Here is a 22,822-nt window from a genome sequence, read left to right on the forward strand (position 1 = left end):
CCCTCTCTCTACACAGCAGCGTGCTGCCATGTGGCAAACTGCCCATCACACCTGCATTGTGTCATACGGACACAGAAAACAGTTGATTTCTATGTGTCCTTGATCCAATGCAGTACAACACAGGTGACTGCAGTATGTGTGAACGCGCCCTAAATCTGCATCAGCCCCTTTTTCCAGTGATCACATGTAAATAAAACCATGAAAAAGTCTATTTTTTTGATTGATGGAATTGTATTAAATGTTGACTTGTGTTTGAGCACCTCTGTCATAACCCCCCCGTACTGTTTTATGATCAGAGCATGGACTGAGAACCTCCTTGTCAGTTGACCACTATTGTGAAGTCATATGGTACAGCACCAAGATGTGAAGCCGTCTGCCTTCTGTTATTGCAATCAGCGGTAGTGAGAAGTCCTAGAAGGAAGCAAGGTGGGTTGGCTGCGTCTGGCCAGTGTACTTGTAGTATTGTTCTTCAGCAGCAGAATGCACAGAACGGAATCTTGTGCCAGCAATTAACAGATCAGCACGGTTTTTCTGTATGGTAAAGATTTGTTTTTACTTCTATCAGGGCTAGAAAATGCTGAATATCTCTGCAATGCAGAAACATTTATCCATGTCTTATCCCTCTACAAATACAGAAAAATACCTGTTGATTCTAGTAGAAATGCACACTGCTCCTATTTCCCTGCTGTTGGCAGAAATGAAATTGCAAAGAATGGTGTCAGCCCTGCCCAATTGTGTTTTTATAAACTACGGATCACCACCTGCTCTCCTCTTCTTCACAACTCCTTAAGATAACACACATAGTGAACGTGATACAAGATGGCTTCCACATATTTAGCAAAAATTGTTCAACTAAAACCTCTGTCTTTAACACTAATAGTGTAATAATAATAATTATTTATTTTTGCAGGCTAGCTGGTAAATGTTTGTACTGTGTAAAGCCCTTTCATGTGCACCTTACTTTAAAAGCTAGCTCTAAATTGAAGAGTGCGCTCACCATTTGCTTCACTTGTTGGATTTGGTGCTGGGACATATTGGAGCCTTCAGCTGCCTTTGTGATGTGCTGGGCACCGGGTGTGTCCCTGCGCCTTTGAAGAGGAATGGGCTACCTCCAGGCGTACCTGCACCCAATTTGTACTTTGCTATGGAGGCTCTCATAGAAAGGACCACACTTCGCAGAAGGGTCTTGGTGAGGCAATGTGACTTCCACATATTTTGGAAAAGTCGTACAATTAAACCCTGTTTCGAGCTCAAGTTGTTAGTGTAATTTTTCTTTTTTTGCAAGCTAGGTGGTAAGTGTGCTGGGAATTTTTTTTGCACTTGCTGAACAAATAACACTTTTAATAATATCCCTAATGGACCAAAATAGACTACACTGATATACACATTGAAGCTATGTTGTTGGCTAATGTTGGGTCTGTGTTTTGCCCCTCAGTGACAGTTATGCAGTCAAGGGCTATAAGGTACATTTTCTGGTCTGCTGGACCATCCAGGGCTCCAATATAAGATAACATTTCTGGTCTGCTGGACTATCCTGTAAGATGAACCTTCTGGTCTGCTGAACCACCCAGGGCTCCCCTATAGGATAAACTTTTTGGTCTGCTGGACCATTCAGGGCTACCCTATAAGGTACTTTTTTTGGTCTGCACCAGCCAGGACTCCAATATAAGATTACCTTTTTGGTCTGCTGGACAATCCAGGGTTACATAGTTTTTGAGGTTGAATAAAGACATAAGTCCATCAAGTCCAACCTATTGTGTGTGTGCATTTATGTTTGAGTTGATGTGTGAGTGTGTATTGGTCCATGTATGATTTTGCTCTTAGGCGTACCTGTACCCCTGTATATTATGGTCTCCAAGGAACTCTTCCAGGAGTTTCTTGAATGATTCCACACTCTTAGCTGAAATCACTTCCTGTGGCAGCGAGTTCCAGACCTTAACCGCTCTTACTAAGAACTCCCTGCGCCCTGTGTGTTGAATTTTTTTTCCCACCAATTTTTGGTTGTGCCCTCTGGTCTTGTTACGGAGCTAACCGTAAACAGTTTGTTACTAAGGTTGCTGTCACCCTTGAATAGTTTATACAGGAAAATCATGTCCCCCCCTTAATCTCCTAACCTCCAACGAGAACATATTTCATTTTAACAGCCTTGTTTCATAGCTCAGATCCTCGAACCCCTTAATGAGTTTGGTTGCTCTCTGCCGGACTTTTTCCAGCTCAAGGACATCTTTTCTGAGTACTGGTGACCAAAACTGGACCGCATACGCCAGATGTGGCCGAACCAGTGATCTGTAAAGAGGCAAATTATAGACTTGTCTCTGCAATACATCCCCTTCTTAATGCAAGACAGGACTCTGCCAGCTTTGTTTACAGCAGCCTGGCACTGCGAGCTGTTCTTCAATCTGCGGCCTATAATGACCCCCAAATCCTTCTCTGTATGTTCCATTGTAAGATGAACTTTCTGGTCTTTTGGACCATCCAGAGCTCCCCTGTAGGATATTTATGGTTGGGAATGCATTCTCCGCTTATTCTTATAGAGAATGGCACGGTGGTGTCACTGGGAATATATTCACTCCAGAGAAGGCCATTCTAACACACAGCAGAACCCTGGTTTTTAAGGGGAAGGGGTAATCTGCCCACTGGAGTAATAGATGGGAATTAAGATTTAGAGTAGGATCATATTCTGTCCTATGCAACCAAAATGTTTTAAAAATGTGTGGAATTCTGCTTCAATAGGATAACACTGTGATGACATCAACAACAACACAAGTCTGCGTATATTGCAAACACTTTATTTTGTGTTTATATTTACATCTATTTACATATTGCACATATGTCACTTGGAATGTTTTTATACATGAAATGTACAGGCTAATAGTATTATCAGCCAGTATATGTACAAATCACCCCCCTCCACCCCCAGGTTATTGGCTCACAAATGTCTCCACATTATTTCACATAAAGTGAGCAGTATGCAGCACTAATATTGTATCATGGACGCTGCATATTAATATACGTTGTCTCGTACAGACCATGAGCAAGGCTTTTGTCATGCATTTATAAAGACCTTAGGTTTATTCAATAAAGCAAAGTGAAAAAAAGAGGTGCGAACGTACGCAGTTTTTTTGCCTTACTGAAAAAGCCCAATGCTTTGTGACCAGAAATATGAAAATATATTTTCAGCCGAAGTTTACTTGTCTAAGCATTAAATACATTTTTGTACCAGTGTTGCAAAGCAGAACCTATGATTGGGTTTGGATATGCAGAAATGTTACACAATATATACGCAATATAAACCTTTGCTGGCTCAAGAAGGTCACAAAATAGTCTTTTTTTGGCTGTACAACACAACAAATGTGAACTGTAGTTGATGTTCATATACTGGAGGCAGTTTGCAGACTTGTAAAGCTTTCATGCTTTGCAAAGGCAAAAACATTTCATTTTGAATTTTGCTCAAAGGGTAATGAAGAGGCTCCAGCACAAGTCTTCTTTGCAGCCTGGGAGATTTAAATTCCAACCTACAAGGTTTGACACTTCCATTCATGTTGATCATTGGCCCTTCTCCTTATCATGTTCCATGAGCCAGGAGCACTGCCCATTGCAGTAATGGGTCAATAGGAACATACTGAACGGGCAGAACTAACAGTCAACATCACCATAAAGTGTCAAACCTTGCAGATTGCAACACCTGCAGATTTGGGCGTCGCATTACACAACATCTGAAGGTATGTGAAGGCACAGCTTATTGCCACCACACCAGTGTTTCTATACTCTGGGGCAAGTAATCGTCCCCATTGACAACTTGGATTGCCTAGAAGACCACTTTTTTCTTTGGGATCATTCCCTCTCTGGTTGGACTAGCTAGATTTTGCTCCATTGCCGCTCCCTTGCTAGCAAGTTCATTTCTGGCACCAGTAGTGTGTTTGTAGCAGCAGGATCACCAGTGTGACATCAGCAATAGGCTGCCAACAGGTGCACTTCAATTGACAATCTGCTTGGGATTCCCTTAAGCTGGCCATACACCTATAGATTATCTGCAGATTTTCTATGGTCAGATGGAAAAAGTGCAACAGATTCCTCCATCTACGCTAAACTGTGTGGATGGAGGAATCTCCCACTGGGCCAAGCTTCAGTATCTTGCTAGTCGGCCCCACTGGCTCTCAAAATACCTGAACAATCTGATTGGATGCTAGTAATTTGAGAGCCAGCGTGGCCGACTAGCAACATACTGAAGCTTGGCCCAGTGGGAGATTCCTCCATCCACACAGTTTAGCGTAGATGGAGGAATCTGTTGCACTTTTTCCATCTGACCATAGAAAATCTGCAGATAATCTATCGGTGTGTGGCCAGCTTTATACTGAAGCTCAAGGGAGTCATCTACTTCTGCAAACCCCTTGAAGAAAACCCCCCTCATCTTGCTTTACAGGGCCTAGCTAACTGAATCTTAAAAATAGAAATGCAGTACTTCCCATAGGGAACAATTCTATAGGGTCTTTCTGCGGAAAAAAAGATTTTGCCAGCTCCTGTCACTGTGTCAGCATTGTTGCAATTACCTCTTCTGCTGATGGTAAAACCCAGTAGAAACCCTAGAAATATGTCAGGATAGAAATACAGGATTTGCAAAGGCTGACTTGTTTTCATAGCCGCAAGCTTCAGAGCTATTATCCTTATCTACCCTTCATTACTTTGTGCATCACTCATCCAAATCAGGCATATGCATATCATATGTTGGTATATGCAATATAAACACTTGTGTGTTAGAAATTGATAAATCAGTAAAGCAAAGGTAAGGATAACTTTTACAACCAACTCAGCAGTAGAAACTCCCATTTTGACAGGTTCCTTTTCAGGATGGATCTAAGGATTACGAGTGACCCTGGATCTGCTCACTGACAAGTTATAAAACAAGATGCCCTACTACTTAGGTTCCATTTAACATTTATGAAGCACATGCTGATTTGTGTTTCATTTTGGATGCTTGTTGAAGCCCCCCTTTCAGTTGACTTCAATGTGAAATTGGACCACAATTCTATCATAGCAGATGCATTTGGTGTGAAGGAGTCTCATATATATGAATATGTATACACAAATCTAATTTGCCCTTAAATTCAGGACCATGCTGTCTGATGTGAACCCATAAAACACTTTGGTACATGCTGTCTCCACAGAAATTGTTCTCTTTGACTTTCTTATGGTATGCTGTTGAAAATCATACCTGTGTTATTTGTACAACTCTACAAGAATGCATTTTTTTAGTAATAAATCCTTGAATGCACAGTGTGGCGACAAGCAAAACTAAACACTTTGCAGGAGGCACAATGGATGCATAACCTGTACAACAAGATTATAAATACTGTTAAGGAGTGGAGGATTGCGCTACCTTGCGGTACAATTTTTAAGTTGTAAGAAAGTCACACCTATTGGAAAGTTGTAAGTCACACCCAGAGGAAACTTTTTAAGTTGTCCTCTGTGTGTGACTACAATGCTTATACATGTTGGCACAGCTCAGAACATGGCTGCTTCATGGTCATTGAGGTTTTGAAGAACAAGAAAGTATTAGTACTTCTGGCAGTTACAGTACTTGTACACAACAGCTGTAAAATGGACATAAAAATTGCATGTTTGAAGAGACATGGAAGTATATAATTTTGTCAATATGCAAAAATAAATTTATTTGTTCACAATGGAATATGATAGAAGTGTTCCCTGTTAGTTTCCAAGGCACTCTTAGTTCTCAGGGTATTCTGTTTCCTCTCTTATCTGTGAAGAAAAAGACAAACTGTGGTTAATTTTTTATCATCTACCATACCTCAAATAGACATTTACAGGGTTATTCACAAAAGGGTGAAGAGTTTGGAGAAGGCAGGAGAAGGTAACAATCTAGGACAACATAGCTGAACTGGAAAGTGAGCTGAATTGGAGAATGTTTCCAAATCAGCTATTTTGGCCTAGACTGGTCACTTCTCCTGCCTTCTCCAAACTCTTCACCCTTTTGTGAATAACCCTGTTACTATGCAGTATCGAGCAAGCACTTCCAGGTGCCTGAATGCCAGTGCTGATTTCCTTTACAGTGTCCTAAGATAGGCAGGGCCGGATTTACTCTGCCTGCCGCCCCAAGGCCAGGTATTGCGATGCGCCCCCCCTTCCCATCAATGGAGAATGGCAACCAGATGGCAGGGCAGCGGAGTTAGTGTCAAATTATTTTTACTGTTTCTTTATTTTTTTACTTTTTTATCACTTTTTATTTTTTTATTTAATTATTTCTTATTATTTTTTGAATTTTTATTTATTTCATTATTTTTTTATCAATTGATTTTTTTTAGATTTTTATTTATCTTATTTACTTTTTTATAATTTTTTTATCTTATTAATAATTTGTTTTTGTTTTTTTACTTTTTAATCACCTTTTTATTTAATTATTTCATTTTTTTTTATTTATTTAAAAAATGTTTTAATCAATGTAATTTTTTTTCCACCTAACTTTATTGATATCACACAGGAGAAAATAATTCCCTGTGTGATAGCAATTGAAGGTGACAGGTTCTCTTTATTGACCCTGTCACCTCCAATACAGGAGTTCTAGCTAAGCACAGCACAGCTCTCCCCTCTCACTGTCTACAGTCTGCACGGAGCGGCAGGGTTACTTATAACCCGGCCGCTCTGCTCGCTGCCGTCAGAGACTCGGGACTCGGCGGCGGAGGACGGAGCCAAAGGATAGAGGTAAGTGCAGGGGGGAGGGCGGAGAAGGCTGCACACTGTTCACATGTGATCTCGGCGACACCGCCGATTTCACATGTAAACGAAAAATCGTCTGCCTCACTCTACATTCAGTCCTGCTTGTATAAAGCAGGACTGAATGTAGAGAGGGCAACTTCCCCACAAGGACACCGCTGCCGCCCCTCTGCGCTCTGCCTCCCCGAGGCCGGGCCTCGGTGGCCTTGTGGGGAATCCGGGCCTGAAGATAGGTAGACTCTGGTATTCAAATATCAACCACCTTCTCTACTCTAGACAAAATAAATGTGAATCTTGAGATATCATGTAGATGTGTAAACTTGAACCTGTTGAGTTCCCAAACATATTAAAGTATGGAAGTCCACCAAAGCAAGTACCAGAGGGTGCTCACTCCTAACTTTAAGGGCTTGTTCACACCATGTCCATTGAGCTGTGTTTTTCGGGATACCGCCACACATGTATGGTGTGGACGGGACTCATAGAAAACAATTATGTTCTTACTGACCTGGTCACACTATACATGTGCAGTGGTGTGCAAAACAGCACAGCTAAATGGACGTGGTGTGAACAAGCTCTTAAAGATACGCGTGAGCACCCTGTGGTACCTGCATCGGTCTGCAGCTTCTTGTATGTACTTAAGGATCAACCTACATTTCCTGAAATGTTTGACTGTACTCAAAATAAGCTCTCAGGCATTCTCTGGCACCCCACAAGGCAATGAAGGAGCCAGCAGAGATAATGTTAGATTGAACTATAGGTGGGAAGAGCAGGCCATTGCCTCAAGTTGGAGCAAAGTTAAGGCAGTAGGCGCTTGTGTTCAATGGGCTTCTCTGTTATAATACAGCTAATTAAGTCTTATACCTGCCTGCTGTTGGAGTAGCAATTGATATGCAGTATAGTACAAAATACCATCCTTAAACATTTATCATGTCCTCCACAACATTGTACTGAATGATAAAGCCAAGATATTGTATTCTATGTCCTGCATCATATCTTGTTCTGGTTGATACCTATAAAATACCGAGCCCTGGGTATCTTGAGGGTACCTATTGGCCTAACTTGGTTGCAGGAAAGTATTAAAGCAGACCCTAATACAAAATATATATTCAGTTACTTCTTCAGCATGCATAACATCAGTAAGAGTGTAGGAAGTGCCTAAATACCTGTTGCTAACATAACAGGCATTTATGCTGCAGCATTGGGTCACACGACCAATGTCTGGTCTTTGCCACTGCAAGAGATTTTGTTGAAGTGAGACCATCGGAATGTTAAAGCAGAACTGCTAATGGTTTAGCATGAATTTCAGTTACATGAGATCCCACTGAGAGCACATGACCAATTATGTGGTGCTGGTTGCATGCCTGGCTACTGGATGGAGCAGTGATTCCCATTATTGCAACAAAAGATACCCCTATACACACTTTACTCGTACTTATTTCATGTGTACATTGCACACAGGTCGTACTAGATAGAATTCAGTGACTGCCTTTAATAACAGTTGATCTTGTTTAACAGAATGCAAAGAGCAATAATGTTATGTAAACCAGAGTTATGTAAACCAGAATAACCTACATTATTTTAATGTATTTTTCTATAACAATCTCCAAGGAAGAACCTCATATATAGCTGATAGGTAAGAAATAAATTTAAACCCATTATATAGCATCCATAATTATGTCAGATATACATAATGAAAGCATTTGTGGGGAAAAAGTTATCTAACTTAAATACGATTGGCTCTTCAATTTGGCTCTATCCATAAGAGCGTGGAGTAAGGTTTTAGAAGTACAAGCATATAGGAAGAAAGTAGGGATGAAGCACAGGGAGCCAGGAAAAGAGGTCTTTGGAAAGTGCTAAAAAGGGGGCAAGTCATGTTATGAAACAATAGCAAGCTGGAGATGAGAAGCTAGTATTCTAAACAAAAATGTGCACTTTAAAGGTTAAAGTGTATTTCCAGGTTTGCAGTCAAATTCATATAACACGTATTTTATATTTGTTACATGTTCTCAATCACATAGCATAAGCTAAACAAAAAAAATAAAAAATCTTTGCAGTTTAAATTGCTTTTTACTTGATACAATTTCTACTTGGTTTCTGTGTTAGGAAGGGCCGTGAGTGGTTTATGTTAACCCTGTCTGTACTGTGCAGGCTCATTTAATTATAATTTGTAAAGTGGATTTGAACACTGTCTGTCCTACCAATGGGTTAAAGGATTACAACCCTGGTTTCTGCATTGTATGTTAATGAAAGAAATACATTCCACGCAGTCCTGTGCTCAGTCTTTCAATGAGAACAGGTCACTGTGATGGCGCTCAGAAAAACTTGGATTCACCCATTTTTTCTGCTGCAGCCAAACATCTAAAACGTAAGAAATGTTTTTTGGTTTTTTTTATGTTTTAGGTAAGCTGTGTGAATGGGAACACATAAACATATAGAGGGGGGTTTCTCAAATTTGACTGCAAAAGTGGAAATACAATTTAAAGTGACATTAAAGTAAAAACATTTTTTGCCCCTTCCCAATCCTGCTGTAGGGACTTACCTTAAATGATGCCTCTTGATTCGATCATCTTCTTCTTTACTGTCCTTTTCAGATGTCCCTCCAGCGCTGGTGTGGGTCTCCGATCCAGCGCTGACTCCTCTGTCTTCCTCTCCTTTGACGTCCCACAGAGTCTGTGCGGGTGCACGCTGCTCCATAGACTTACCTTGTGTCTCTCCTCGTCTCCCGGCCGAAGATCTGAACTGTGAATGCGCCTGCCCCAAGATCCTTTGCGGCCACCCGGGACTCTTCAGATGTTCAGACAGGAGCACATGGCAAAGACACAGCTAAATTTAAACCCTTTTTAAAAGTTGTAAAAACAATGTTTTTGCATATATCTATTGCTTGCTTACAGTAGAAATATGCAAAAACCGCTGAGGGTTTATTTACCCTTTAAGCAAGCAGCCCTTTTCCAAATAAACACAAGGTCAAAGCACCAAAGAGACCAGTTGGTTAATTTTTGACGGCTGGGCTATGGGTCACTGTGCATCATTGCCTTTTGTATTAGAGCATCAAATAAAGCTACGTATGGCCTTATCATTCATCTTCTGGTACAAGAAAGGCAGTGTTACCAGATAAGCTGTGTAAATTATGCCAGGTGCTGAATCTATGTGCATTCCAACCTCACTGTGCAATGCTGGTGTGAACTGATGGATAAGCTGTCATGTACGTACCCAGTAGGTCGAATTTACAAAGGCAAACTGTAGGTCTTGTTTATAAGAGTGCAGAAAAGGAGAACTGTTAATCCACAATGATACCTGCACTGTAACGTGTCAGCTAGAGTTTAAATAAGAAAATCGGAATAATCTTACGTCTGGACGTGTATTGAGGGCAACACTCTTGGTTTTATTGGGATTCATTTTTAACAAAAACTTTGTACAATAAAATTAGATGTCATTTTATCCATTTTCAAAAGCTGGTTTTGTTATTTTATAGTTTGATGGGTTTAATTTTAGCTCATTTTGGATGGAGTTCTTATTAAAGGGAAGTAGTTTTAAAAACTGGGACAATATTCACTAGGATTGCTCACCTACTATTGTACACAGAAGATAAAGTCATATTGACAGGGTTGGTGCAGAGCCAGGTGGAAATGATAGTGAACTTTTTGCATGCAGCTATAAAACAGGCCTGGAACTTAACCCTGGGACCCTGTAGGAGTTTTTCCAGTATTTGGAATGCCATATAACACATGATGATGAAATACAAGCTAGAAAACCTGCAGCAGATTGTGGTTATTTTCCACTCTGTAACACATTACAGTCAGCATCTTGTATCCAGAAAATCAAAGATCACTATATATAGAATGGTGATAAATCCAGTAGTAATGGAAACATGGGGCCCAGAGACAGTGTCAAAAAATACATATTTCCCTAATGCCTCTAAACATGCAATACTTGCCTTTTTTCTGGTGTTGTTCCTCGCAGACTCTCCACACTGTCCAGGTTGGCTGACACCCAGCATCATTCATCCACTTCCTGTGAGCCCACACTGTCATGGGCACACCCCCTGGGCTCACAGTGAAATGTACAGAACAGTGCTAACAAGTCAGTACCATTCTTTGCAGGGGTGAGAACTGCCCACTGCCAACACTGGAGAAGAGGAAGAAGGGCCCCACTTGTCACGTGACCATGTGGAATTCTTTTGTAATTTAGCTATCAATGCTGACATTTTTTAAAGTGTGAAGAAAGGGAAGTCGTTGGGGATGGTGTGTGGGTGGTTAGACTTAAAAGCTGGAATTGGGCTTTATATTTAATGAGGTCCCAGAAGTTCTCTAGTTGATAAATGCCTACAATTCATTACTTCAATTTTCAGCTGAGTTCTTCAGGAAACTTTTCATGGCCCATTTATCTGGCATAACATGGTGTATATTACAATTATTATAATATTAATTTCCCAAAGTGCTATATTCTTTTTCTGGAAATACTGTATGCATGCTTGGCCACCAGTGGACATAATGCAAGCCCTCTGCAGATATATTCCACCAAGTTCTGTCCACTGTTTCATTTGAGTTTGAAATGCCTGATTTAGAGGTAGATTTTAAAATATGGATGAAAAAAAAGCAGCCAACAATGTGGTATGACCAAAGCTCCACAGGAATGAAAGTTTCATGGAGTATCAACATCCACAATGGCACTTGGCCTGCAAACACTAACTAAGATGCTTTCTCTGCCCAGGATTACTGCATATAGGGTTTATTACTACTATGTGACACCCCTAATGACTACATTGAAGAATTCTCTGATGCACAAACAAGCAGCAGCACCATGAACAACCACTGAATGAATTCTTGGTGCTGGATCTTCATAGCAGGGCTGAAAAGTTGATTATGATTTTACACAATCCCTCCACCATGGCCCTCTGCATAAAGCCACTCTAACAGTTAACTGTGTATGAGTTTTATAGGCTAAATACATTGCCTAGTCCCCCAAAAAAGTTACACACTGTAATATTTTGTTGGACTGCCTTTAGTTTTGATTACGGCACACTGGGCCGTGGCATAATTTCGATAAGCTTATGCAATGTCACAACATTTATTTTCATCCAAAGTTGTATTTATTTTTGACCAAGATCTGGTAGTGATGATGGGAGAGTCGGACCACTGCTTAAAGTCTTCTCCAGCACACCCTAAATATTCTCAATGGGATTAAGGTCTGGATTCTGTGATAATCAATCCATGTATGAAATCCATGTATGAAAATTATATCTCAAATTAATCAATAATACTTTTTTCCATGTGAAAAAGTCAGTTGAAAAAAGGTTAATTCAGCCAGGGCTAATAAATATTCCCTAATCACTTCTAAAGTTATACTGACACTTGCTGTCAGAAAAAAAGCGCATGTTAAAATGCATTCAGCTTATTACCAGTCCACTCTGTAAATACACTGGTCTGAGATAGAATATAGAATACACATCCTGTAAGAAATTAATTATATTTTCAGTATATACATTTCAGGTTTGTTTAGCACATTCAAACCTTGTGACCATAATCAAGAGTAAATTTACTGTAAGCTGGTTGTTATATGTTGCTTCTACGCTATGCCAGAGAATTTTTAACTTGCTAAAGTCACTGATACATTCCAGGTCACGTCAATGAGTAAAGCTGGAAAAGTTGATATAAGCCAACATATAATCCAAAAATAAACTTTCTCTGTGAGCCAGAACGTCAAACCAATCAATAGTGGAGCTTGAAGAATGTGGAATGTTAGTAGGGGTAGGCTGAGAAGCATTCTTGACCTGTGGTCAATATACTCACCCATGCTTTCACATCACATTTTTATAGGTAAATATGTTTTGAACTTCCAGTTCAATTACTAGAATCATACACAATATAGGATTTTAAAATTCCATACTGCGGGTAACTTGCTTCACAATCCTGCCAAACTGACTATAGGATTAGTGGCAAAAAAAAAAGCTGATTACATTTTTGAAGGTCCTACTATGTAACACGGTGGCTCTATTAGCAGTGTTGCTTTGGCAAGCTAACGTCCTGGTTTAGATTCCATCTTGCTTCACATTTATATGTCAATTCTGCTTGAATTAGCTTCTCTTGGGTCCTCTGGGTACCTTAATGTACTGCAGAGTAGACTCTAGGCTATAGGATTGCAGATAGGCAGCGGCCCAGGTAGAGGCCCTAGACTTATTCTCAATACTTGGGTTTGGGCATGCTCCTTTCTGTCCTATTGTCTTGTGTGGCATATCAAAAGTTAAGCAGGCAGTAACTCTCCCAAGGAGTAATCTCAATGGCAGGGTCACCACATATGCGATAAGGATGGGGGACACAGCAGCCTGTTTGAACAAACTTAAAGTTGAACGAGGGTTGAAGGGCTGTTGAGGAAGGGGGAAGTGGGAGGTGCACTGATGCCACTAGCTGTGGTTATACCATGTACTACTGAGGAACTACTTGTACCAACTTTTCCAGGCAGCTGGCGAAACATACAGCCTGGGATGGTCACTGTTGTGCAAATTCTAAATTACTAGCCAAATAATTTGCTATAATGGAAGTCCAAATGTTAATGGAAATATGTGAAAACCAAGCACATTTTCTTTAAATATATATGTTTATGTTTATAATTAAGGAAAGTCAGGAAATCACCAGCACTCAGAAGTAAAGATAAATATGTCCCTTTTATTGGACAGAAAGCGTCACAGACATCGAAATAAACCGACTTTTTCGGGACCGCACAGGGTCCCTTCCTCAAGGCAGAAAGATGTGACAATCTTCGTCGGTTTATTTGGATGTCTGTGACGCTTTCTGTCCAATAAAAGGGACATATTTATCTTTACTACTGAGTGCTGGTGATTTCCTGACTTTCCTGTGTTTGCACGGCGCCATCCGTGGTATCTCATCACTGCTAGCACCACTTTTTTCATATCTGGCCGGGACTGCTGTTATTGTGATATGTAATCATGCTTTGGCCAGACCCAAATCTAGTGCTTCATGCCATGCATGCCATCTATGTGCCTTCAAGGTACCCTATGGGGGCCTATGGCAACACAAACCTTAAATAAGTGTGGTTCCAGCCAAGTTGCATTATTTTCTGCAATGTTCAAGAAGAAAGCATGATCAAATAATTTCTTTGCAGAGATTGTTTTTGGAATAAAAGGCTGTTGAACTTGCCTCAAAGGTGGCAGATATGCCTTGAAATGTATGTAAATACCTGTTTATCCTATCATACACCCAGTACTATTCAATGCTCTGTGAATTCTGCAGTGTAATCTCAAGCTCTTTTATCATGCCTGCACAAGTTGCCTCTGTGGACCTCAGAACCCTTTCCCCCTATGTTATGGAGGTGTCCTGTAGTCCTAACACACTTCCTGTCCTAGGGTGACAACCCTGCTTCTCCATAGATACAGTAAAGCGTATACGCGTTGTGACCCTAGGACAGAAAGTGTGTTACGTGCAGGAAAAAAGCCTGAAAAAGTAAAAAAATCCAGACACCACATCTAAGGACCAGCTAGCTGAAATGCATTACATTTTTGCTTCTTGTTTTCTTTAAATGTATCTAAACCTATCTAGAGCATACAAGGTAGTAGAGCACAGCAGACTGAAAGTATAACCATCAGCTTGTGGTGCAATAGACTTGATGGTCTCTATCTAAACCTTGACAGTTGCTTGGCAATATGGAAACCCCAAGAAACAAGCACAAGATACTTTCATATTTTATAATTAGCAGAACAAATTCCCCATAGAGACTCCTATAACCCTCAGGGAGCTAGCTGTCACTTTCAGTTATGCTTCTAATGGTATAAGGAAACATGCTAACATCTCTTGAGCTTTTACATTTTAACATCGTGTATTCAAACAAATTTTGTGAGAAAAGTAGCAAAATAATCTCAAGAAAAGAGCTTACCACACTTACCCTGATAGCCATTTTGGATAATATCAAATACACAATGGAACTATACTGACAGTCAAAGTCCTTTGATGAAAATGAAACAAGCAAACAGAGAGGATTGCAAATATGGAAACACCCTTTCAGAGTCACTAGCCTTGCATCACCTATACTAATAGTGGGCACTCTAATATTATAAGTCTTCTGTAATAACAGAGGTATATCTTCAGCATTTGCTCTCAAAAACTTTGAATCTTGGCCCTTGTATGATTTGGCTGATCCAACTGATCTCATGTCTATGAGAGGATGCAAACACCAATGACTAGCTGGTCATTGGGCATATACAGTGAGTGATCATAAAGCTTGGAAATCCTACTCTTTTCACTGTTGTTTTGCCCTGGATAAGCTGACACTGGCAGTATCCTCCAAAATCCTGCCTACTCCTATCTATCAATGAAACTGGTAAGCTTGACAGGGCTAAGCATGCAAATTCATATTGTAGCAAACAGTATATAACAAAGCGCCAGCGGCTTACGTCCAAACAAGGAGAAAATCTGCAGTGATCTTAGTATGAACCGTGAATGAGGCAGGCTCTCAAAAAGGCTTTAGGAAAACCTCAACTCTGGAAAACAAAACACAGAGAGCACCGGCTACTCTTCCTCCCTGATGGTTAACGTTTCCGAGGTCACAGAAACGTTAACCATCAGGGAGGAAGAGTAGCCGGTGGGCTAAGCCTTTCATTCTTTTACCGTTTCATACCTTTTTAAACTCGATACTTGTGAGTATGCTTGCATCTGTTTAAATTATTTTATTAAAATGTTTTTACGCGATGGAGGCGCTCTCTGTGTTTTGTTTTCCAAATTCATATTGTGTTCTGCTATGCTTGAAGGGGGTCAGATCATACATCAATATCCAAACATTCTATAGGTTCTATGGCCAGCTTTTGACTCCTTGATGCATTTAGAAATACTCCTAGAAGACAATTAGGGGCGCTTCCAATGAGAGATGGGCTTGTTATTACTCATACAGATCTTACAAATCCATGCAACTGTACCTATCCTGCTCTCTTCCCACTGAGACCTGCGGGGTATCCCCATATGTGTATCGTTACGTCCCTTTGGTTATTCATGTCAAAAACCCAGCAGGTCCCGGCAAGACTCCACCTGTCACCCTCCTGCTCGTCTATGTCTAGCCTATCCAGTAGACCTGACCTAAAATAGCCTGAGTGAGCCAGAATGGCGTTTGAAGTTTTGAATAGGAACAACTATTATTACTTATGAAAGCTATGCTGATAAAACATTTTGCTACAATGTTATCACTGTGGACATAAGCTCTTTCTCAACTAAGATAACAGCAGACTAGGATTACTAAGAAAAGCAAATCATTCATGCATAAAAACTGATTTCCTATGTACATTGGCCATGATGGTTCTGTACAGTAAACCATTATTTGTATACAAAAAGTGGTTAGCCATGTTGCACTGAGCAAGATCCCACATTGATTTAATTGTTACAGGTATTGTCTTATCTTTTTATATACACAGTTCCCATGATTCACTATTTTGGAATGTATGTTCACTTTGCACTTAGCTTTAAGGAGAATTATGGGGTGAGTGAAATACACTCATTCACATAATTCAAGCTGACCTGTAATACTGACAAAGGTCGGCTCTATTGATTGGGAAGTCAGCCAACGCATATCACCTATCGCTGATTTCCAGAGCCCCTGTCTGCAGAGAGTGGTGACTGGCAGTTCTGGATCCCCCCACCCTTCCCATCTCTGTCTCTACAGTGCTGACTGGAGGAACGGACAAGGGAGGGAGCAGGCACAGCCAGCGGGGTGGATCTTGACAATATTGTTTGGATCTATCCCAGCTGCAGCACAGCTCTGCACTCTCAGCATATAGCGGACAGTAGCCCGTTATATACTGAGTTTTGGGTCACCGGAGGACATTAGTATATGAATAAGGTGAAGCTGTGTTCACTTTAATCATCTAATCATATGCAAGCAAAAATCATTTTTTTTTTACTTTCATGTTGCACATGATTGGGTACTTCTTAAAAATGACTTCAACTACCTTAACTATTAATAAAAATGTAGCTTATTTGTGTATCACTGTAGATCTTCAAATCATCTCTGAATTGGTGCTGCTACTGTCCGTCAATCTCACGTTTAGTTTACTAATTTGTATTGATATTATAGTCAATCACAGGAGTGGTCTTGGAGCAATGACTACTTTACAACACACACAGGGACCATGGAGAACAAAAGTAGCCCCCCTCCAGAAGGAAGGACAGTGTCAGCACCAATTCAGAGATGATTTGAGGATCTACAGCTGTGATATAGACAAATAAGAAACAGTTTTGTTAATAGTTAAGGTACTTGAATGCATTTTTAAGATGTGACTCTTGACTTTAGTGTCACTTTAAAAACAATTATCTATTCCTGTAGTAATTCAACTCCAAAGTTACTGAAGACTTCCATGTATGGTCAAGTTAACACATGTTTTAGGGAGAACCCCCCAAAATAACTGCAGAGTTAAAAAATGGGATTCAAAATCATTGGGTTAAAGCAGCTTTGACCAATTCATCTAAATGCAAGCTGAAATTACAGACTCCTGGGAAATACATCCTTTAAAGAGACCCTGTTACTAGCTAGCTGAAATGGGATTAGAATAACCCTGTCAAGTATAAGGTTTATACTTATCTATCCGACAAGTGCTGAGTTAAATCATCACTGTGTTCCTGATCTCCAGGCACTGCTGCTATCTATCACTTCCAGGTGTGTAATAACACATTTACCTTTCCATGTGTATACTAAACTAACATCGGGAGTTAAAAGACCAACTCCAGTGGGAATTCTTTATTCCATCTTTAGGTCAGTGTAAAACATAATAAAATCCTTCCAGTTCTAACCCCATAACAACACAGATTCAGCACTGGACAGCTACTTTCAGATTTTAATTTTAGGAGCAAAGAGGATCCAGAATAAAGTTTAAAGTGATATTAAAGTCAACATGTTTTTAAGCTATTTAAGATGCTCATTAAATCCCTTACAATGGATGATCCTCCTTGATGTTTAAAAGTTTTAGCTTCCTGAAGAATCAGCTTGTCCCTTGAATACTCGCCCTGATAACCTGTATTGGGGTGGCTCCTTCCCCTTGCAGGGTCCTATGGAGCCACCCTTGTGTGTGCTAGTAAGCTGTGTGGGTCTCCAGGCACAGCAAGACAATCCACTCCTTGTTTCTTGCCCCTCCTTCTTCCCTTCCCCAAGCTAGTAGATGAACAGCTGCTGGACCCTCCTCTGTCTCTTGTGATCTTGTACTGGACAGGAAGTTCAGAGAAGCCAAGCTGAGAGAGTTGGAACTGTTCAGAAACATGATGACTGTAAGAGCTTGGGCAAAAATGTAATGAAACACTTTGCTGGGCAATGTATATTTGTTTGATCTGGGCAGTTGTCAGCACAGCTTTTACAAATCCCTGCCTTATATTACCTCAATACATTGTTCACTTGTGACAATGGGACTGTCTGCATGGAGTATCCAGAAAGAGTGTAGAGAAAGGAAACTAGATTATTCAGGGAGAACTGCAGCTATGTGGAAATTAACTGAATGTATTAATTGCTAAAGGGGTGATATTGGCACCTTGTATAAAGAAACAAATGGCCCAGAGGGTAAACTTGGTGCAATGATGTCCACTTCAAGGTCATTGTAAATGACAAGGGGGCATTCTTTGTGCCTGGAAGAAATGAGGATTAGGAGCTATTGATTGTTCAAAATAAAGGCTAGATGTTCTTCTAAATGCACAGAATATAACTAGTTATTATTTTTATTATTTATATTTTATAACTCTGTAGATTGTTGGTCCATGCAGCTTCTAATTGTCTAAGGGGATCAGAAAGCAATGTTTCCCCTACTGGGTCAAATTGAACCTTGCTTCTAAAGTTTTTCTTCCCTGTTCTGCGTCACCTCCCTGGGTTTAGGGTTCTGGGGATGCAGGTTTTTAATTTATTTATTTATTTTGGATGAACTCAATGGACACACTATTTAATTATGCATGCACTGCAGTTTTTTTTTATTTAAACTACTTGTGGTAATAAGAGCCTTACAATCAACTGTTTATAAAAAATATCAATGGACTTGTATGGGATGACATCAGTGGGGCTTAGACTGCCAGAGCCTGGGGGAGAAGAGGCTGTGTGGACTGGTCTAGCAGCTAGGTTGGACCAATGTTCGGGTGAGTATATCTTTGTATTTTATACCCTAGATTACAACGAGCACATATCCCCTGCAGTGCGGGGGTAGCCCAACTGCAAGGATTAAAGTTTTAACTGCTCAGATATCTTTTTTTAATGAATAAGTGCTATATACAAACCGTTATAATGTGGTTAAATGTAATGATTGCTGTGAGTGATTAAAGAGCATAATGTGACATCTCTTCAAGGATGGTTCCCCAGGCCATAGCTTAGTTGGCTCTTGGTAATTTCTTATCATGCATCAGTTCCTTTTACCTGCTTGCCAACAATTTAGGATGCACATTACAAGACGATGAATACAGAGCAAAACTGCTTATCTAATTACTTGCCATTGAAGACTTGACCTGTCCTAGTGCTGTTTGCTTGTTTGTGACAAGCTTGTTTGTGTCACAAACAAGCAAGCAGCACGTTTGTTGCTTGTCTGTGTTTTTTGAGTCTCTTATGACTTTCATGGGTTGACTTACACAGGGTGGTGTGAATAAAAGGAAAGTGAGTTATGTACTACATGGGGAAAGCAGAGGTTCACTTTAAGCAATGCAGAAGATTGTTAAAGAATGCTGAAACTCTGTTTATAGAGTGTTTAAAGCCATGGCCATCACTCCCATTAAGATCTGCACACAGCATGCCAAGCTGAATCTTAAATATTTTGCAAATTATTAGAATTTGGAGGTCCAGATCTTAACGTGAAATATACCAAACCCTCTTCTTGATACTTTTTGCCTGAAGTCTACATTTTTGGGTAACTGCTGCAATTAAAGGATACCTGAGTGGGCTGACCATATGTACTGCTTTAAACTACACAGTACCCTTATTTCTTCATTTTTCCCCCATCCCGTTGTTTCTTTAACAAATCAATTTTGTCCCATTTTCCTGCTTAGGAATGCACTCTCTGTGCACCTTAAGGAGACCGGTTGGATGCATTGATATAAATGTTAAGACGACCGCAACTGCGGTAGACCTTAACTTCTACATCCGTGCAGCCAGCCGGTCTCATCAAGGAGGAGCACAGTGCGCACTCCTAAGAAGTCTCCGCCGACACTCATTCTTCCTCCGCGGCAGCACTGACTGGGAGGAAGTTACGTATAGGCGCACAGAGCACACTCTGCTCCTACGTAACTTCCTCCCAATCAGTGCTGCTGCGTAGGAAGAATAAATGCCGGCGGGGACTTTAGGTAGCCATTTTATATGATCACCACGGGATATTAAAAGCGTCATGTTTTTGCCATCCAAATGTCCCGTTTTTTGCTCAAGGAAATATGGTCAGCCAATACCTGAGCCTTTTTAGTTACTGAAAAACCAAGTGATCTAGGCTGCCTTGTGTTTAAATCACAGGATGGTGCTTTCTAATGTGGAAAGCATACTTTAAATGCAGGAGTGTACATGGACCCTTAGGTTCAGCAGCCTATAGAGGCTTATTAAAACTCACAGATTCTTTCATACAACGCCCATTCTTTGTAGGAGAGTATGTGCACGTTATATTATATGATATTCCTTCCAGTGGAGGAGATGTTGAGCAGAGAAGGGCAAGTGAAAGACTACATATTCTATCTCCTCTTGCTATCAGTATACAGTATACTAATATAGCTGGAGGGTTATGGAGAGGGTGGAAAAAGAATAACCAATAATGCACTGCATAATTCTTCAATTCATATCTCTTCTCACTGCCTCATTTATAGGAGAGAATGGCGGGCAATGTGAAAAATATCATTGACTCTTTACTACCCTTTAGAAATTGCCTTAGAAAATCATCTCGCTCATCTCGATATACCCATCAATATGTCACCAGAATACCCAGGTCTCCAGCCATGTTGCATTATCATGTAAATAACTCAAACACACAAAACTGTTGGTTTAATGCCACAGTCTGCACAAACCATGAAAATAGATGTGAAAGAGATCTGCAAATTTCTTGCCACGTACACATCAATACAACCTTTTGTTACTTTCTTTCTTCACTGTGCATCACTTATATTATTAAATTAAACAAATGTGTTTAATATTCATTAAAAAATATAATGTACATATTTAATGCCTAGGAATTTAATAATTTAGCACTGATTCATAATTTATAAAAACTGGAAAACTATTCAGACCTCTTCTGAGCCAAAGATGTAGAACATTCTGGGTGCAATCACACACTGTCCCCTAAGGCAGCTAGGTAGAATTAATACCATGAGTAATTGAGATTAATATTTTATTAACGTTTAGTGCAGATTAGCAGAAGGTGTGGTGTTGCCTGGCAACAGATGGCGTAACTACATTAAAAAGCTAATAAAGTTTCCACACGTTACAACATCTATGAATGGAAATAAAAATGCCAGGATGAGCGTAGTTTAATCTTTATCACATTTAAGATAATTAAACGTGATTAAGATTAAAGATTTGCTACAAGATAACAGGGATATTTTCTACCTCTTCCAATGTTTTGTGAATGAGACAAAACAGTTCCAAAAGCAGCTGCATTTGTATGGAAACAGGGGCTGTAGGGGTCATAACCATAACCGGGCCTGAAAAAGGAACTGTGATCTCTTAGTTATATGCCCCTGACCTTTGATGCTCTCTTGGTTCCTCCACCAAGCATATACAAATCCTCTCTGAGTGGCATGGCGGCTCTTCTTTCCTGTTTTGGCCATCAACCATGAGACATAGATGTCTCATGTATAAGTTAAGGTCAGTAGGTATAGAGTATTCGATCTGTAATTGGATAGAAAACTGGCTTAAAGACCGTATTCAGAGAGTGGTGATCCATGACTTGAATTGAACCATGCTTTATAGGGGTTTTTTGGATTACCCTCTGGATCAACAGTGTATAATTGTGGGCATAGTGTTGCATGCTTTTATGCTGTTTCCGCCAAATTCTCACTCTGCCATCTGCATGATGCAACTGGAAATGTGATTCATCGGACCACATGACTTTTTTTCCAATGCTCGACTGTCCAATCCTTGTGTTCCTGTGCGAATTGGAGACGTTTTATCTTGTTGACTGCAGACAGCAAAGGTGTTGGAACAGGCCTTCGGCTTCCATATCCCATACGATGCAGTGTACGGTGAACAGTGCGTTCAGAGATCATTTGAGAGCATCCCTGATTAAGATCTGCAGTCATTTGATGCACTGTTGCCCTTCTGTTGTCTTGTACCAGTTTTGCCACTCTACATTCTGCTCTAACATTGACTAGTCGCTGACGGCCACACTTCGCACGTTCAGACCCAGATTTTCGGCTGACAGTCCAGTCTTTAAACACTTTAACAACAGCTGCTCTTGAACATTTGACAAATTCTGCTGTTTTGCTGATACTCGCTCCATGGCTCGTGCCAACAATCATCCCACGTTCAAAGGCTGTTAAATTGTGTTGTTTACCCATATCTTCAGGAAAAAAATCACTTCTACTGTCATGGTAAACAACCTGCTTCCCTATTTATAATGGTCTGGCCCTCTAGCAACTTCAGCGCGTAATTATAGCTAATTTGCCTACAAACGTCAGGTGGTCATAATAATCTGGCCACTCAGTGTATAGATGGGGAACAACCAGTCTAGAGACAGTCAGTACATGTACTAAGCCTGTTTGGCACTTCATAAAGACTGTAAACCATATTCCCTTATTCCCTTAGGTGCTCTCCCCCTGCAGCTCCCACCCCCAGGGAGTTTCCTGCCATTGTATGAGTGGCAATTATCTCACATATGGTTTTGTATTAAAGTTCCTCTGACCCTGACTTGCTTATTGGACACATATTCCTTGAACCAGTGATGGCAACTTACTGTATATGTCTTACAAATTACATTATGTGTATATGATTTATATAATGGGCATCATGTGGTAGTGGCTTATGGAGGTACCTGTGTCAAATAGGAGGAGTCTGTCACATGTTTTAATTTGATATATATGTTTTTATGCTTTTTTAATACAATACATTGAGTATAATTTTATACTTATATGATTGTGGCACCTACAAAACTCAATTTCTAGTAAAA

This window comes from Nanorana parkeri, unplaced genomic scaffold (assembly GCF_000935625.1).
Source record: "Nanorana parkeri isolate BGI_ZX_2015 unplaced genomic scaffold, ASM93562v1 scaffold634, whole genome shotgun sequence".
In the NCBI taxonomy this organism is placed as follows: Eukaryota; Metazoa; Chordata; class Amphibia; order Anura; family Dicroglossidae; genus Nanorana; species Nanorana parkeri.